Raw genomic sequence first — 20476 nt, forward strand, 5'->3', positions numbered from 1 at the left:
GGAGAAGAAAAAAATGAAAGAGAGAACATTTACATTGGACTGAGATATATTTATTTATTTAGAGCACTTTCAATAGATTCTCTACTCTATTTTTCAAAATACATACTCACTAAAATATTACTTTTTCTATTTTACCTCAAATTTTTACATTACACTATATATCAACTTCTCTATAATTTTTCTTTACAACATTTAAATATTATATTTTTAGATATTATTTATTTCTTTTAAATAAAAAAAAAATGAGAGAGAAAGAAAGATAGAGTGGTAAAACAAATAATTAAATAAGTTTATACAATGTGTTACACTCAAATTTCGAAGATAAATAAGTGAGCCTCGAAATGTATGATAGAAAAACGTAAGCTCGAAAATAACATTGGCTGAACACTTGTACAAATTGACATGATTCTTGATCTGTTGTTATTGGCGATCGAGCACAAGTTTAAAGGTTCGAGCTTAAGTTTCAAGCTCAAAAGAAAAAATCTCCTCCGAAGCATGTGGGTATTATTCGAGCCTTAGTTGCAGGCTCAAAGGCATTGGTCTCCGAAGATTGAGTTCAATGAAACCACTAGGTGAGGAGGAGGCTGACTGGAATAACGAGCTCGAAGTCTTGTTCAATCTTGAAAGCACATCCACCTTACGATCGAGCTCAGGAACGCGTTTTTGCATATTGTGAAATCCCTATTCCTAAGGGATTTGTTGTTATTAGATATCAAATCTCAATTATCATCAGAAATTATGTAATTAATGTATTTATTAGCATTTATTTAAAATTTGAATAATTGATTGTAACTTTTTGAAAGAATGGGAATATACTCTGTCAACCAGACCTATAAATAGGCTGGGGAGTTTCATTTGTAGAGATGCACAAAATTATACTGAGAATACTCTACCATATTGCTTTCTGAAAAAACTTTGAGAGAGTATCAATATCAATAATACCGACTCGTGGGTTAGACAGATTTTAACTGTTGAACCACGTAAAAAACTCTTGTGTTCTTTTATTTTTTCTGAAATATTGTTTAGTGCTCTTCGTAATTAAGTTGAGGAAAAACGGGGTCAATACAATGAATAGTATGTAGCTAAATGTAGAGAAGAATTTATAGCTTAGCTAAATGTCATAGCTATTACACATCATCTGTTATAAGTGCCATTTTGTGGATTTTGAGCTATGTTTTACATATCTAGTTAATATACATAATATATTGGGAGTGCTCTTAGAACAACGAGGTCAGGTAAAAAAAACAAAACTTCAAAAACGACATAATTCTTGAAAAACAATATTGTTTTAGAAAACAATATTATTATGGAAAAATGGCATGATGCTTCAAAAAAACAACATCATTTTAGAAAACAACATTATTCATGGGAAACTACAACATTTCACAAAACGACATTATTCCTAAGAAACGACACTTTTGAAAAACAATGTCATTCTTGATAAACGACATTATTATGGATAAATGACATTTTTTCAAATAACGATATTATTCAGGAAAATTGTATTATTCATGAAAAATTACATTATTTAGGACAACAACATCACTTATGAGAAACAACATTATTCTAAAAATGACATTTTTCCAAGAAAGTGACATAATTCTGGAAATATGACACTCATCCTAGCCTAGACATAATTTAATAAAAAGGACAACTTTTAAAAGGCCAGAAATTGAATAAATTTGGCATTTTATATAAAAATCGTTTTTTTTAAGAGAATATTAAAAATGATATTTTTGAAAACAATAACCAAAGGTAGATTTAAATTGCAGCCCAGTGATCTATACTCTAGCTTGGCCCACAGAAAATAACGAGTACCGTAAAAGAAGGGGACGCTTTTGTAATTTCAGTACAACTTTGATCCCTCCATTGCCAACACACAGGTTAGTTAGCTATATAAATATGAGATAACGGATGGTGTTCAACACTACAAAGAAATATCATACCACTATTGATATAGTTCAATATCGAATCTTACTTATTTGAATTTAATAAATATTATGAGGTATCGCTAACTAATTATGGGGTACCACTTCATGTGGTATTGGACAACTTAAAGTGTCAAATAACATCACTCTGTAAATAAATTACTTTGATTTGTACATTCACCACATTATGCATAGATATTAGTGTGACTCCATATATACATGATTACGAGGCTTACAAAGTGTTGAATATGATGATATATACAATACTCAATATGCAACAAATATGGATATAAATTAATTAAATATGCTTTGTAGTTATCTTACTAAAAATGGGTAGTTACCATACCAACTTATCCCATATTTTTTCACAAAGTGCCAAATCTTTAGCAGCTGAATTGTGTGGACTGAGTTGCACAGTGGGCTGGACTTCTCTCAGTTATGCAAGGTTCGGCCCGCAATGAATTTTGCAAGTCTCATAATTTTGCCAAGAGTCCCACATTGCTCAGAAAACAATTACTACATACGATTATATACTCTAACATCAGAAGGAAAGCTTGTCCCTTCGGGGACATCCGATAAAATTGGAACGATACAGAGAAGATTAGCATGGCCCCTGCGCAAGGATGACACGCACAAATCGAGAAATGGTCCAAATTTTTTTTTTCAATTCTGTCATGATTTTCCTTGTGATTTCATTAAGTTCTTTCTCCAGTAATGGATGTGAGATTCTGACTGGTTGAATTTTGGTTATCTGAAGATGTCATCTTCTCAAGCTTCAGTTTTTTTTTATTCATTTTGGTATTCTAGTAGTGATTTTATTTCTGCTATGTTTTTTGGTATCTGAAAAGAAAGTGCGTATGAAAATGCTGCACACCAGGCGTTTGATGATTATTCTCAAAGAATCTAAATTATTTTTAGGATTTGGGATTTGATTTTAAATTGTGGGTACATATTGTATTTTTGCTGCAGTGGTTTTCCTCCTGTGTTGTTGAGCCAATATGATGGCCTCGAATTCTTTGCGTAAACTATTGAAGGTAAGTTTTTCGAAAGATTATGAATATTTTCGTGTCCTAATTTTTTTGTAGCATTTCTTACAATTTGTTCTCTGAGGAAATTTATTGTTTTATGTATTGAGAATTTGTGCTTAGACTTCTTCAATTTATTGACACTTGGTGTGGTACATACGAGAATGACTGATCAAAACGCTCTCTCATGAATTTTTGAGTCCACACTCGGAAGCTTCCTTCCACTCCAGTCCCAATCATCTCTGATCCCCGATTTCGGGATAGCTCCGGCGAGTCTCCGAAAATCTCTGTTGCTGGAAGACGACAACACCTTTTTCACCACTGCCCTTTACTGTAACGAGATTGTATAACTCTTATTTCTCTGTGCTGTGTTGTGCTGTGCTGTCTTTCTTTTGTGTTGACTAGCTGATTTTGTGGGGGTGTTTAAGATTGGTGGGAAAAGGCCATGGGTGAGCCTTCTTCGTTAGTTTTTTAATGAAGTTTTTGTTTTGTTTTTCTTTTATATATTTGTTAAGCATGTTGAATCTTGATATTACTTTTTAGCAATTTATTAAGTTTATATATATAAAGAAAACAAATTGTGTTGCTATATGTACAATGATTTTTTTATATAAATAGATATATATAATTCCCATTTGGTGGATTCAAAGAGAGCAAGTTATGGAAAGGGGTTTTTACAGGTAAAATTAGTATTCACACACTCATTTTCCTTTTTAGCATTGTTTTTTTTCAGTAAAGTGGTTAAATTTGTGGATATTTAAATGGTTAGTGAATAAATTGTGAGATTGTTGAGAGATTTTCTGTTATGATTTGTTAGAGTGCAATTATGCGTGCATTTATTATTTCTGGATTTCAGATTTCATCATGCTCAATTAGTATTTAAATCAATATCGATGGTATGCAATCATTTATTGCATTCCTAACTGAATAGAGTCTCATTAGAATAATTTTTTTTTTTAAAAAAAAAGTCATATTTTTTAAAACTTTATTAAAAAGACTCATATAAAATATAATTTCCTCAATTATCGTAAAAAAAAGTGGAAACTTTGATAATTATCCTTAGAATATATCTGTTTTTTTTGCTACAATTTCAATTTGTATTAGTATTAATGTTATGTACATATGTATTTTTTTTGTTACTATTAGAAGAGTTTTATAGCGAACCAAAATTGGTAGATTTGGAATCATTTATGGGGTAAATATTTGACCTTTTAATTTTAGAAACTAGAAATAAAATGAGATATTTTATTTTCTTTAATATTTTTGAACGTGTAATTAGATTACCATTTTCCTATATCATTTACATTCTTTTCTTAGCTGTGAGTTATTACTTACCTATTCTCATATATGAAAATAAAATAATTTTGTCTTCGTTGTTACTCATTTATTTTTAATAGAGAGAGGTATTGAGTTTTTGTTTTTATTTTTATTTAATGGAAAATTGGGTGGGAATTCTATTATATCTAGTATTATCTGAAATTTGAGGCTCAACTAATTAACTAGTTATTAATTAATGTAAAATTTCTTCATCTTTTACAGATTTTAAGTGTGTGAAGTAGGAATTAAGATAATGATATAGTCATTAAGTGTCATTTTTGTTCTTCAATCTTTCACATGTGTCTCACTCTTTCTATTAACCTCTTTCATGCTTTGACAACTTTTCAGGTAATTAAGAAAATTAATGAAATCCCAAAAAAAAAGGATTGCTCAACTCTTTGAAGCAAGAGGTATATATAAACTTCATTACTTTTTTTCTTTATTTTTCAAGCATTATTTATGATTATAATCGTTATTATTGATGTAGTAATCCATTATTTTTCATTGCTTTGTTTGTAGGTGTAATAATTAAAGTAGTATTGTGATTAAGCTCTTCAAAATTGTAGTATATAGCAATCCTCCTTTTTGGTGTTAATTTTAGCAAAGAAAGAAGGAGATTATGAATAAAGACTTAGCCTTAGTTATAGTGTTAGTCTTAACAATTTTTGCAAGTGCGTGTCTTTTTTGGTTGATGTGGCATTATAGAGTGCGAGTTCGAAATATTAACTATTTCTTCAACCTCCGGAAAGAAGTGGCTAATGATGTTGCCGAAGATGATCTTCAACATAATCATCATATTATAGAGTTGGCGATTCGTAATATGCACAATAATGTTAATGTAACAACTACTAATCCGATTCAAAAAGAGGATGAGATAGCAATGAGACGCGGAATTTGGGTACATGAAATGCATGATACATATTTAAATTTTTCTTAATTATTTTATTTTGGTAATGTGAAATTGTGTTTGAACTATATACATTAAGTGTGATCATATTAATTTTTTGGTATTCCTTTTCAATTACAATATTGGCCTCATATATATCACTTGTTGATGATGCTCCTCCTTTTTCTTTTTCTTTTCTTTTAGGGTAAAAGAGTTTGCATTTTCTTTGGCAGATTAGGATAATTCTATTCAAGTAGAGGGCACTAAATTTATACATAAAAATTTTAACATTCTCTATTTTTTGTTACATCTTTTTTTTATTATTATGACAAGTTTTAAGTTGAGACTAAAAGAGGAAATTTCCTAGCCCATTCTTTTGTCATTTAAAATATAAAAGCATTTACTCTTTTTATAGGTTGGTAGAATGTTGGCAAATCATAATCAAGATTGTTCATGTGCCATAAAGAGCCTTAGAAATAGACCCTCCAATTGAATGGTATCATCATAAATAAGCTATCAAGAATTTGATGAGCCAATTATTTTTCAAAATATTGCTACCAACATTATCTACAATTATCAAATATTTAAATAAGATAAATATATAAGTAAATAAAGAAATAAAATGAGGGGAACGTATTTAAAATATTATTATTATAATATTTTTTTTGTAATTATATATTTTTTTTAGGTAGAAGCAGCAGTTTGTACTTGTCTATGTATGGCTCCACTATTGTTTGTAGTAATAAAATGGCATAGAATGAAAATTACTATGTTATGAAACTTCTTATTTTTTAGAATGAATGGTTTTTTTTACCGAAATAAATGAAACGAGGAAAAAATCTAAAGTTTTTTTTTTTTGGATTTTTATTGAATTTAAGTGATAATGAATAACTAAGGGCCGTTTGGTAAAATTTTTGTTTTTGAATTTTTTAAACACAAAAATAGAAATATTATTTTATTTTTGCTTCTTTATTTTAAAAAAATAAAAATATGTTTGGTAACTATTTTTGTATTTTTTTTTAAACACAAAAATTAATAAACGTATTTGATAATTTTTATTTTTATTTTTTGTTTAACAATATAAGATGTTGAATTAAGAAAGATAATAAAAAAAAAAAATTAAAAACTGTTTAAAAAAATTTTGAAAGTGAAAAAATTTTATTTTCAAAATTTAATAAATTTTAATAAAAATTTAAAAAATAATAAATAAAAATAGAGTTATCAAACATATTTTATGTTTAATTTTCAAAATTTTAATTAATTAAACAAAAAAACTATTTTTTTAAGTGTTACCAAACAACATCTAACAGTCATGATTTAAAAAAAATTATCATATTTTTTTGTAATCAAATATGTAAATTTATACTGCATAAAAAAACAATTTAAATTTATGAACTGCAAACAAAAATTATGGAAAAATTAGACATAGTTTTGCAAAATTTATATAAAATAATAGTATATATTGCTTTTACAATCACCGAGAAAATTAAATGATATATGATTTTTCAATTTTGTTATTTTGGGTTGAAAAAATTTGAAATCACATATCCACAAAATACAAATAATATATAGGGTCTTTTTTTGGTGTACCCTTCTTCTTGTTTTCTATATTTTGATGATTTTTTATGCAAGTTTTGTTTATGATTGTATACATTATAATGATTTAGAGTATCTTACAAATTTTCATAAAATTTGGAATGAGTTCGAACAGACTACTTTCCATGTGTATAAAAAAACAGTCACACGAACGATCAATTATTTGAACCTTATTTTCGACGCTATAAATTATTCAGAATTTTCTGAAAAATTTACATAATACTCTAAATAACTACAATGTATACTATCATATAAAAAATTGCGCTGAAGATTATCCAAGTAACGAATGTAGAAGACAGTGTAGGTGTTTAACGCCCAAACGTGACTACCACTTGGCGGTAGTCGTAGTATAGATGGACGGTCGATTCCACAAGGAGGTAAAGAAACAAGTTAATCAATAAATAACTGTTAGAGATAAATAATATGAAGAAAATAGAACAAGTGATATTTTTGTTATTGTTTTGGAGATTTAAATATTAGAAATAAAGATAGAATGAAGTGTGATGTAACAATAGGTAACAAGTAAGAATGATCAATAGTCACCAATATGCATACTTATTTATTTGAATCTTTGATTCACAACAATTACACAAATGAGAAGTTCACATCTCAAGTATTCATTCGGAAGATTTAACATTGAATCACAAATATATTTTACAAAAATGTATTCAAGTGATTATTATTCTTTACTATGGAAAGATGAGATATATCTTATGATAAATCTGAAAATGACATTATAACATTGGAAATAATGCAATAAAAGATTGGACATAAAACTTTACACAAATATTACTTTAACTATTTATAAAATACATAGAAATAGCATGACTAATTCTATATAGATTTTAGCAAAAGTAAATATATATGAATGAGATGGAGAAAATGATAAAAATATTATCTATATTATTTTCACTAATTTGATAATACATAGAAAGTGCTTGACAAAATCAATATACTATTAGTAAACATAAATATAGATAACAAGATGAAGAAATAGAGATGAAATAAAATAAATCACTTAACTATATAAACTTTAAGCACATTGTGAATCAAAAATACCAAACAAAGTCATAGTACATATAAGATCATCCTAACCTTCCTAAGAAGGTTAGCCTATTATGCTAGACATTCTCATGAAATTCTAGAGAGAAAATATGAGAAATGAGACTAAAATTTGGTAGAGTTTTGCTACCTAAAAATTACATAGAAAATGTGAAATGAGAGTCCCTATTTATAGAAGGAGAAAATGACTAAAAAGAAATTAAACAACAAAATGAGGTTTACAAAATAAATCTGAAATATTAATAATAAAATATGATTTTGAAAAATCAAATCTTATTATAAATATTAACCTAGTTATTTTGTTGTATGATCAAAATACTATTTTTCAAAAACACCAAAAAATATGAGCTTTAAAGCTCAAAATGACAATTTTGCAAAGCTCAATACCCACAAAATATGGGTTGAAGGTGGCGGTTGATAGAAGTAGGTTTTGACCCAATTCTAGCCAATAAAAACATGCCACATCATCAGGGGAGCTGAAGGGAGAGGGCTGTTGGAGGTTGGGCTATGGCTTGGGGAGTTGGGCCTGCTGGGAAAGGCTGGTGAGAGGTGCTTCATGTTGGGCTTGGGAAGTTGGGCCTGCTGGGAAAGGCTGGTAAGAGGTGCTTCTAGAGGGTCACGGTTGCATGCGGGTCAAGAGGCTGAAGAAGGCTGGTCACGTTGGAGGAAAAGCAATGTATTGCTTGATGCGTGTCACGTGGGAGAAGACGCCACTTGGCGCTTCAAGTGGAAGGAGAAAAGAGGTGGATTGGGCTTGGGGTCTTTTGGGCCAAATTTTGGACTTCATGTTGCAAAAATGCCAACTTTTCCTCCTTTCTTCAATTTTATTTATTTCTTCTTTCTTTTATTTTTGACAAAATGCATCTTTAATTCCTACAAAATAACAATAAATTAAATCATAATTAAATATTTTCATTTATAAAATAAATCATATTAATTCCATGAAAATATTAATTAAAACTTAATTTATTTTGACAATTAAAATCAACAAATGTGCATTTTTCACCACTAATCACTATGTTATGAAACTTCTTATTTTTTAGAATGAATAATTTTTTTTACCGAAATAAATGAAACGAGGAAAAAATATAAAGTTTTTTTTTTTGGATTTTTATTGAATTTAAGTGATAATGAGTAATTATCCTGAGATGAGTAACCTTCTGCCATAAGAGGAGTAACCAATTACCCTAAGAGGAGTAACCTTCTGCCATAAGAGGGGTAACCAATTACTGTAAAAGGGGTGAAGGGTCACTCATATTAGAAATGAAAAGAAACATCAAATTTGAAGGAAAAAGATGATGAACACTTCATTAAAAAAAGAAGAATAAGTAAGTATGATTTTAGTAACATAAGTGACCAGTTACCATAAAGAACCAAAAAATATACATACACATCAAAACATGAAGGTAACCAGTTACCCTCATAAATATACACACAAAAAACGTGGAGGAAACCAGTTACCACAGACCTGAAGATAGAAAAAAAAAACAGATTTGACCACGAACCGACCTCCTTCCTCGCCTTCGACCACCACCAGAACCCCCAATCCCTTGCGCGGAGAACCCCATCTCAAACCCAACCATCCCCATCGTTTTGGATTTGGGGGTTCGTAAATGGAATCATGCAGAGATGCGCAGATTGGGGATGTGTTCGTCGATTGCGTGGCTGGGTTTCATGGAGGTGCGCGCCTAAGGTGAATCGCATGTGGTGAGGGTGGGTTGCCAGAGATGATGGTGGAGTTGGTGAGGCAGGCAAGTGCAGGACAAAGGAGGTGGAAACTAAGGAAAAATGAAAGAGAAGAGAGATAGGAGAAAGAGAACCGTGCAACTCGGTTTGGAGAGAGAAATGTTTTGTGTGGGTGGGGTTTGAGAGAGAGAGGAGAGTGGAATGCTAATTTACAATAGTACCCATATTTGACTGATGTATTTTGGTTTTAAATTTAGCTTCCATATTTTAGTTAACTACTAATTGCGTTTCTCATACTTTAATTTTTTTTAATAAATTTTTTCATACAAATTAAAAAATATATAATTCACATATTTTAAAAAAATTCATGGATTCTAACTGCAGCCAAGTGATCTATACTCTAGCTCGGCTCACGAAAATAAAGAGTACCGTAAAAGAAGGGGACACTTTGGTAATTTCAGTACAACTTCAATCCCTCCATTGCCAACACACATGTTTCTCTCTCACATAGTTAGCATGGGCCTTGCATGAGCAACTTCCTACTTGTTATCTATATAAATATGAGAATTGCTAAAGGATGGTATCCACTACCATAAGAAGGTGTCATACCGCTATTGGTGCAATCCAATATCGAATCTCACTTATTTGAATTTAATAAGTATTATGATGTATTGCTAACCATTCATGGGGAGCCATCTCATCTAGTGTTAGACAACTTAAGGTGCCAAATAACGACACTCTATAAATATCTATCTTGTAAGATAACTTTGATTTGAACACTCACCACAATATGCGTAGGTATTAGTCTGACTCCATATATACATGATTACGAGGCTTACAAAGTCTTGAATGTGATGATGTTGATGATATATATAATATTCAATATGCAACAAATATGGGTATAAATTAATTAAATATGCTTTGTAATTATTTTTGGTTAACTTACACTAAAAATATGGGTAGTTATCAATTTATCCCATATTTTTTCACAAAGTGCCAAATCTGCAGCTGACGGATTGAGTAGCACAGTGGGCTGGGCTTCTCTCAGTTATGCAAGGTTCGGCCCGCAATGAATTTTGCAAGTCCTATAAAATTTTGCCGAGAGTCCCACATTGCTCAGATAACTATTGTTACATATATTTATATACTCTAACATGAGAAGGAAAGCGTGTCCCTTCGGGGACATCCGATAAAATTGGAACGATACAGAGAAGATTAGCATGGCCCCTGCGCAAGGATGACACGCACAAATCGAGAAATGGTCCAAATTTTTTTTTTCCCAATTCTGTCATGATTTTCCTTGTGATTTCATTAAGTTTCTTCCTCCAGTAATGGATGTGAGATTCTGACTGATTGAGTTTTGGTTATCTGAAGATTTGATCTTCTCAAGCTTCAGTTTTTTTTATTCGTTTTGGTATCTGAGTGATTTTTTTGGTATCCGAAAAGAAAGTGCATATGAAAATGTTGCATACCAGGCGTTTGATGATAATTCTCAAAGAATTAAATATTTTTTTTTATTTTAAATTGGTAAGTACTGATATTATATTTTCAACTTTGAGTACTCATTACTTTTCTGGTTGAATTTTCATCCCATTTTTCTGGGCCATATCTGTATTCGGTACAGAATTTTGAACTACAATAGAACTACTATTAACTAGAACATTCATGTTCTTGGTTTTTGCTTCTCAAGCAAGTAAAAAGGCCTTGGATCCAGTTGCTCCAGTTTATAAGCACTGCCTTGTATCAGTATCTAACATATTAACTACAACATGCCAATATGAGGTTAGCTGTCTCCATTTTCAGCGTTCAACTCTAGCTGATATGAGACACGTGGTTGCAAAGTTTTTCAATTATAAGCTTATTATATATTTATATTGTTGATACATTCAAGTAACTAGCTTTTTTTTTGCAGGCCTTCAAATATGTCAGTTTTCCTGTTCAGATACATGTTATGGTAAGATATATTATACAGTTTATTATTTTGATCACCATTTAGTATATGTTTGTTGCTTAAAAAGCCAACCTTGTATCTGACTGTGTAGTTAAGAAGTGCTGTTACAATTCCAGTGATCTTATTTTCAATATGTTTTAGATATATTATTGACAAGACAGGTATATTTGAACTATTCAGAACAATGTTTTGCCTTTTCCATCATTTGTTCTAACTATTGACAAATCATGGTTTATCACTTTTTCTTTCTGGTGATAGATAGAGTTGGTGAGCATTTTGCTGTCATGCTTGTGATTTTCCCACCCTCTTAGCTAGGAACATTACTTTAATGGGATTTATCAGCTCATTGTCTTTGGTTCCCTATATGTCAAAAGCTTCTTGAGAAAAGCTCCGCAGAAATGAAACAACAAATGAAGTTTCTATTCCTCTGAAGGAGAACCCTTGACAAGTTTCAAGCTCTATTTGTTGTTAAAATCTTGGGACTTAATAAGGCTCTTTCTAATTTTGATTAGGTTATTTAGGTTTTTTACCCCCGAACTATTACATATGCATATCGTGCCCCCTGAATTTTTCAGGCAGTTAAAAAATCCCCCGATCTATTCACAGTCATGGAAATTAGAACTTCCGTCCAATTTCGTTCATTTTTTGTAACAGGAGGATGATGTGGCCATTTTTTTACATCATTTGGGATGACACGTTGGCAATGCTCACGGCGGCAATGGAAGGAAGTACTTGCTTCCAAAAATATATATATATATAAATTTATATGTAGAGAGGAATTGTTAATTAATTATTTAATTCTTTTTGTACACTTTAGAGTCCCACGTGCCATTTCAAATGATGTAAAAAAAAAAGCTACATTATCCTCTCATTACAAAAAATGAACGGAATTGGACGGAAGTCTTAATTTACATGACTGTGAATAGATCGGGGGGATTTTTTAACTGCTTGAAAAATTCGGGGGCACGATATGCATATGTAATAGTTCGGGGGTAAAAAACCTAAATAGCCTTTTGATTAAGCCAAGTAGCTTTAGTTTTTAAAAGTGCTAAGCTGCATGAAATCCAAGGTCTTAGAACTAAATCTAATTTAATACCAAGAGTTTCAAAGGAATTGTTTTGAGTAAAGGGTTTTTTTTTTGATAGAATTGTTTTACAAAATACACAATTTGATGCTCTAGAAAAATCTTTTATTTTTCTTTCTCTCTTTATTTTCATGTAATTATCTTTTAAATTCTACATTGCTCAACATGCATTGTAAGTTTATTAGTTTATAAATTTATTTATTCTTTGTTCTTATGGTTCTTGAAATACAGGCCCTCTTTATTTTCATTAATTGAACACAAATAGAAAATAAATATATTTAAATTGACATGATTTTGTAATTACATCCACAATCACCTATTTAATATGTGACATATAATTAGGCAAAACAAGCACAAGTACGATTAATGATGATAATATGGAGTATTTATTTGTAAAACTAAATATATTTTCTAAGACAATCATAACATTTAAGTCAAATAGAAAGCTATTAAAGTTATTTTAAAAAAGTATTATAAATATTATGGTTAGTTATATATATATTTTTTCATTATTTATATGTACTCGTGAATTGCTCATTCATATTATAGTATATTCGGACATACTTTTGGAAATTTTGTTATAGTATTACAACTTTGGAGTTAAAAGTTTTCACTTTAACCCAACTAAAATAATCATTCTTTTGGATATACATTTAGAATTTTGTGTTAACAAATTTTTGGACTTTGAGATATATTTATCAAAATCAATGACAATTTCATAAAATATTTTTTTTTATAATGCAATTAAAAAAACTACGGTTAGTTTTACAATAACCAATTAAAAAATGACTTCAAAATTATTAAAAATAAAATATTGAAAGTAACATGTAAAATAAAACTATGTATTGAATTTTTTTTAGGAAAAGAAATATCATTCTAATAAAATTTTAACGGACAAGAGTCCCACATATTAGAAGTAATCAAATATGTATAGATCTCACAACAGAGATGACTTATTTACGATAAATCAAGTCGATTGTAAATATGTAGCTAGTGTAGTAAGAACAACTCTACTCTGATAAGGGCAAGTATAGACACATAACCATGACCGATCTAAGACCACCACCCAACGAGACTCATTAAGTGAATTATCACCTTTTAAAGATACTACAATTTAGTTATTTTAAGTGAAATTTATTAATATTATGATAGTTAATGTATATTTTTGTTCGGTAAGATTCTCATATTTCTTCATTTTATCTTGTTGCTTAGGTTTCTAAATGGTCTGGCTCTCATATATTAAGGAACATAAGCTCTATACTTTTCAAATGAGACTCTTCTTTGATGATTCATATCTATTTATGTGTGAGATTTTATAGTTTTGAGAGGGTCTATGACCATGTGTATTTTTATTTTGTTTAAAACAAATAGAACTACTAATTTGCAATTAGAACTTCACATTTTTACATAAAAAAAAAAAAAAATTCATAGCATATTACAATCAATAATGATAATAATGCATTATAGAACATAGTATGTTAATGATACAAAAATTATTGTAGGCGACCGCACAACTTCTTTAAGTTTGATTTTGATCTTGCAATGCTGTCAACACATCCTTAATACAACTTTCGAGAAAAAAATGTCGAACATCTTCACAATAAAAAGAACAGGAATACCACCATCTAATTGTTAGACAAAGATTCGAAACCCATCTCAGACCTTGAGTAACCAAGCTTGGCCTAGGGCTCCCACCATTGAGAATTTGACCTTTTTTATGTTTAAAAGAGGCATTTTAGGGGAAGGCCATCCATTTAGTTTTATATTCATAAGTGTGTTACAAGTTTGATGTCTTCACAAGCACATTTCAAGCACAACTACATGTTTTTGTAGTCTTATACTCATATTTTTCAAGGAAGATAATAAAATTAGATATTAAAAATGTATTAGAAACCCAATTCTAATTACTTTGATCCCAAAGGAAAATAGTGCATTATTGTTAATGTGTTACTAATATTTCTATAAATATTATATATGAGTAAATTATGTCAAACATTGTGGCTGTAGTTTAGTGGTGAGAATTCCACGTTGTGGCCGTGGAGACCTGGGCTCGAATCCCAGCAGCCACAAATTTAACAAATTTTTTTCTTTTTAAAAAATGCTTTAATTAATTTGATTTTTATGTATATTATTTTTAAAACAATCTTAAACTATTTTTATTGAAAATTTAAAATTTGATTAAAAAAAAAAGTCTAGTATTGTTTGTTTGAGAAATTTCTATCTTTTATCTCTTAAAAAATTAAAAAATAAAAGTATATTTAAAAACAAGAACATGAGGTTTGTTAGTTGCCATATTAATAACATACAAAAGATTATCTGTTAAAATTAGGTTTAGTTAGTAGAAGTTTTTAACGTAGGTAAATATCATTTTGGATCTTGTACTGTGTAAAAGTTACAGATCGAACTAAGGGTGGCAATTTGTGTACACGTATCGTGTTTGTGTCGTGTCGATACTTTTGTATTATAAGAAAATGCTTAACCCAAACTGACCTATTTATTAATTGTGTCGAAAACTAAAACCAAAACTTGACTTGTTTATAAACGGGTTGACTCGACACAATCCGTGTAACCCATTTATATAAAGATCGTGTTAAATTTGGGTCAACCTATCAACCAATTAACATGTTTATAACACATTTATAACATATTTATAACTCATTTAACATGTTTAATATAACACAAATTAGGATATTTCCAAATTCTGTGCCCATTTTAAAAAATAAAAATATGATAAATAAAAGCATATAATTTAAAATAGGTCATTAACAAGTTAATTTCGTGTTAAGTGTGTCAACTCGAACACGATCTATTTATTAAACAAGTTAGACAACCCGAAAATGATCTAAACCTGTTTAAGGTAAACTCAAACCCGTTAATTTCGTGCGGTTTTCGAGTCGTGTTTTCGTGTTTGACCCGTTTATAAATAAAACATATTTATTTGAAAGTTGAAGATATATGGAAAATTTTCAAAATTTTTTGATTTTGATGGATTTTAAAAAAAAAAATCATGGATACTTATCTAAAAATATAAAAAAAATATTAATAATCCTATGGCAAAGACAAATATATTTAATAATAGATTTCCCTTAATACAAAATAATATATACAATTTTGCAATTTTTTTATTTTAATCATCTATATAGATAAGGAATTCAAACAATGCACTTATGAGATTCATATAATAATTGGAGTAACTCATGTTGATATTCTCACATTTGATGTGGCACACTATAATAAGATATTTTGCCTGAATAAAATTTCCCCACTTGAGATATATTAGATGCTCCATTTTTTTCAATATATCTCTGACACATCGACCAATAATATTGTCTTTTTTCATTCTTGATTTATTTTGAGAGAAAATATGGTATTTAGGTCTTGAAAAATAGTAACTTGTTGTTTACTTCTTTTTTAAAAAATCCTGCCAATTTTAAATTTAGTCACCTTCCAAAAGTGATAATTTTATGAAAAATTACATCTAGCACTGTAAATTTAAAAAAAAAATGTGGAATTTTACAAAAATACGGATAACAGTTTGTTACAATTCTGTAATCGCCAGCTATAATTTTCTATTTAGTTTGTAAATGTTGTTCACAAAATTGTAAGATATAGTTACAAACTTGTAAATTTTAATTACAAATTTGTAAACTTTGGTTACAAAAAAACCGTATTGTTACAAATTTGTAAACTTTGTTTACAAAAAAAAATTATGTATTTACGATTATACCACTCCATATTTTTGTAATATTTTTACCGATTCCATCTTTTAAGTATTTTGTTTTAAACCTTAGGTGTTTTTGTGAATTTCTCATAATTTTATATGTGGTTGGTGGGGATTACTTGATAAATACCCAGTTTTAGGATTAATTAACTAAAATTAGCCATTAAATAAATTTAGTTAAATTTTACCCATTATTATAATGACATTTCCCATAGTACCATTGCTTATATATATAACTTAGGTATGATTGAATGGTATAATTGATAGATTTAAATAAATATTGGATATAAAATTAATTTTTTTTAAAAGTGGCTAAATATTAAATGACATCTCTAAAACTAGACACTCGGTGTAATTTGTACGACTTCTTTTAGAATGGGTGTTTAGTTTCGAACCAATAATTTGTGACTTCGGCCCAGCCCAAATATTTGCCATCTCAACTCGATTTTTCCTGGGCCAACTTTGAAAATGGACTTTATCTTAATTTCAAGCCCCGTTAGATTGTTCTTTCTGAAAACCCTTTTCAATATATAAACAAATCAAACTTTAATCAAAAAAGAAAAAACATGTTTATAGTTCAATATATATACCATGTTTCAATAGTAACTATTAAAAAAAAGCAGCTTTAAAATATTTATGTTCTTTCTTTCTTTTTTTATTTACTGATATATCACTTTCTTTTTGTTCACAAAAAAAAAAAAGACCATGTTTGTAATTATAATGTTCTAAAATATTGTACCTCATAAGATAAAAATAAATTATTTAATGTAATATATTCCAAAACAAAATACATAAAGCATGAAGACTTTGATAAATGTGTATCTTTTAATTGATTTATTATGAAAACTTTGTACGTTGGTAATAATTTAATTTGATTTTGGGACTTTGACCAAAGTTTAGCTATTTTCCCGCTTTGTCAATTTTGATTTTTTATTGTCTTATTCTTATGACATAATTAATATTGTCAGTAATATGTATCTCATATTATAGAGACCAATGGACTTTTTAAATATAAATAAAAAAAATTATCTTTATATTATCATCTCTTTAACACTCTCACATCATATAACCATGCTTTTTAAATATCAACTAACGACTAATGAAAAATTATAATTTTTTTATGGTAAATTTGATTATTTCATTCAATGAGAAATAGGAATCAAGTCCAACAAAAAAACTAATAAGGCAAATTAGTATTTCAAAGGTCAAATTAGTAATTTTTTAATAGAAATTTATCATTTTGTTTAAAAATTACGTAATTAGCCTTTCTTAATTTATTTTTTATGTTTTGGCTCCCCTTTATTCAATTTTCTGCCTCTGTTCCTAATTATAGGTATGGCCGTGAATGAAAAGCATACTATCCAACGTAGAATTTAATTAAAATTACACGAGAAACACTTATTTTAGAATAATAAAAACAAATGAATAAAAATAAAAACAGAAATAGAAACTAAATCCTTTTTTTTTTTTTTGAATTGTCTATGAAATGACTTTTTTTCTCTTATTTTTGAATGACTCACCATTATATCTAAACGTTGAAAAAGTCATTCTCTTAAAATAACATCCTAATATCTTGAACTGTAACTATGTTTTCATTCAATTCAATTACCTAATTAAATAAGTCATAAGATATTTAGTATTTTCTATTACGACTTGTGTTTTGTCTCGTTATCTGTTTGAATCATGTATTGACAAATTATATTATAGACCTTGTATTTTATAAATTGGTTCAAATAAATCCATAAACCTGATTTTAATTAAAAAATTTTTTAACTAAAATCGCAAATAATTCACCTAAATTAACAATTCAAAACAAAACTACAATGATTATGTCTAATAACAATATTGTTATGTTTAATTTTTTATTCATAGATTTAGATGTCTATTTGAACTATTTTACAAAATACAGCGTCCAAAAAAGTGTAAACCCTATTAAAAAATATTATCCACCAAATTAAAAAAATATTTAACTCTCCAACATTATTATTAGGAAAAATACCAATTTGGCATATGTATTTTTTTTGAATACTCGATTGAACCTCATGTTTTATTAAATGACAATTCAGAATCTCTATTTTAAAAAATGGATCAAAATAATACTATGAACCTGATTTTGATCAAAATATCTTTAAATATACACATCGACCATATTTTATACTTCTTTGAATTCATCGCATCTCCAACAACCCAAGACCTGTTCTTATAATTAAAAATATTTTAACAAAAAATTAGTATATGATACTATTTTGATTCATTTTGTAAACACACAGGATCCGAATTATCATTTAATAAAACACAATGACCTATGACACTTTCAAAAAAAACACCTAGGTCAAAATGTTATTTTCTCCTATTATTATTATTATTATTATTATTATTATTAGCATTAGGGGTGAGCACGGTGTGGTTTGGGTAGTTTGAACACTTTTTAATACACCATGCCACAACTGCGGTTTAGTAACTAGAACACACCATGCGGTGTGATTTGGTTGCACCAAACCGACCAAACCAAACTATTTTTTGCGGTGTGGTTTGAGCGGTTTTCCACGGTTTGTGTTAAAAAATATGCCATAACAAAATTTAAATTTTTAAAAAAATACCAAATCCTTAGTTCATAACAAATCCTTAATAAGTTCTAAACAATATCACAAGTTATCAATTAAGTTCAGTGAAACACAAAAAAAATATACAAGTCTCCCATATTGGGTAACTATAAAAAATGGTATATATGTAAAGTTTATTTTTTTTAATATATTTGTAAGTATGCGGTGCGGTGCGGTGCAAACCAAAATTTCACACCGCCAAACCGCGCACCGCACCGCGCGGTTTAGCTAAAATACAAACCATACCGAAGCATTACACTTTTGACACCGCGGTGTAGTATGGTGCGGTGCGGTCAGTCACCGCGGTTTGTCCGTGTAGATGCTCACCCCTAATTAGCATGGTACAAAAAAAATTGGTAAGGGTTTGAAAACCGAGGTGGAGAGTGGTGGTTGGTCAAGAGAAGGTGGTGCCTCAAAAACCCAGAAATTGAGGACTTTGTTGTGTTGTGTTGTGTAGTTAATGGTCTGTTGTGTTCAGCTGTTTCTTAAAGACTCCTCTCAAACTCAATCTTCATTAGCTGTCTCTCAAAGACCCCACATTTACTGGGCTCCACCCAATCCCACCTCCCTACCCTATTATTTTCTTTACCTTTTTTTTAATAATATAAATATTTATATACATATATATATTTATACATTGCACACTTTTCTAGGCTTCTAATTGTTTCTACTTTTTGGTCATTCCACCACATATATAATTATTATTATTATTAAATAATTTGTTATTTAATTTTAAAATTTTATGTGAGAGATGTAATGCTACACTTTATCAAGATTAGTAGTCTCATGGGTCACAACTCACAATTGAACACTCCCACTAAACGAGCTAAACTAACTAATTTTAAAAAAATTAGTCAAGAATGGGAAGAATGAAATTTTAACAAGTGAGATAAATTTGAGTTATTTTATTTTTTTATATTAATTATATGTTATTATTTTTTTTTTTTTAATTTTAGTATTTTAAAAAATAAAATATAATATTTAAATAATATAAAGAAAATATAGAAAAATTGATATATGGTGTAATTTAAATGTTTGATGTAAAATAAAAAAAAGTAAAATTTTGGTGATGTATTTAAAAATATAGATTAGAATGCAAAATGACCTATTTTTTCAAATTATTTTGCATTCTAGCCTAGTTTTAATAATTATTTGTAAAATGGTCTATTATAATTTAGACAAGTAGTCGAAAATTTAAATAGGTGGTTGAAAATTTTAAACAACTGAGCAAAAAATTTAGACAATTAGTCGAATTTTAGACATATGTCATTTTATAAAAAATTATCAAAAGTAGGTGAAAAGATAAAAAACAAAAAAAAACTATTTTCACTCATTTCTCTTAGAATATCTATTATGAGCGGTCGTAATTGGTTTTTTAAATCTAGCAATACCAATGATTGTGAATGAGGAAGCGTTAAGTCTTATCATGAAAATTTAATTGAGTCTAGTAACTTTAATTATATAGTTTTAAATTCAAAATTTCTCAAGAATTCTTTTGCAAATTACAAGTTCACCTATTTTTATCTTAATAAATATATAGGTTCTCTTAGTAAATAAATAAAAATAAAATTATAAAAGTGCATATTGGATAGGAGGCTTTTCATATTTTTGTGTCGT

General features: G+C 28.7%; 1 long non-coding RNA gene and 3 other non-coding genes across 7 annotated transcripts; all 4 read left to right on the plus strand.

Annotated features, from left to right (window-relative positions):
• Positions 1-2398: 2398 nt before the first annotated feature.
• On the plus strand, positions 2399-5280 carry LOC133821874 (uncharacterized). Of its 4 annotated transcripts, none has more exons than XR_009887776.1 (3): positions 2410-2648; positions 2898-4680; positions 4790-5280. It is a non-coding gene; the product is annotated as an uncharacterized LOC133821874 (long non-coding RNA). The 4 variants fall into 4 exon arrangements; XR_009887775.1 differs by having other exon boundaries at positions 2411-2575; XR_009887777.1 differs by having other exon boundaries at positions 2420-3402; positions 4619-4680.
• On the plus strand, positions 2485-2587 carry LOC133827647 (U6 spliceosomal RNA). Its single transcript, XR_009890299.1, has one exon. It is a non-coding gene; the product is annotated as a U6 spliceosomal RNA (small nuclear RNA).
• A 5390-nt stretch (positions 5281-10670) lies between the features above and the next one.
• LOC133827648 (U6 spliceosomal RNA) lies at positions 10671-10773 on the plus strand. Its single transcript, XR_009890300.1, has one exon. It is a non-coding gene; the product is annotated as a U6 spliceosomal RNA (small nuclear RNA).
• A 3759-nt stretch (positions 10774-14532) lies between these two features.
• Positions 14533-14604, plus strand: TRNAH-GUG (transfer RNA histidin (anticodon GUG)). Its single transcript has one exon. It is a non-coding gene; the product is annotated as a tRNA-His (tRNA).
• The last annotated feature ends 5872 nt before the right edge of the window (positions 14605-20476 follow it).

This window comes from Humulus lupulus, chromosome 3 (genome assembly GCF_963169125.1).
Source record: "Humulus lupulus chromosome 3, drHumLupu1.1, whole genome shotgun sequence".
Lineage (NCBI taxonomy): Eukaryota > Viridiplantae > Streptophyta > Magnoliopsida > Rosales > Cannabaceae > Humulus > Humulus lupulus.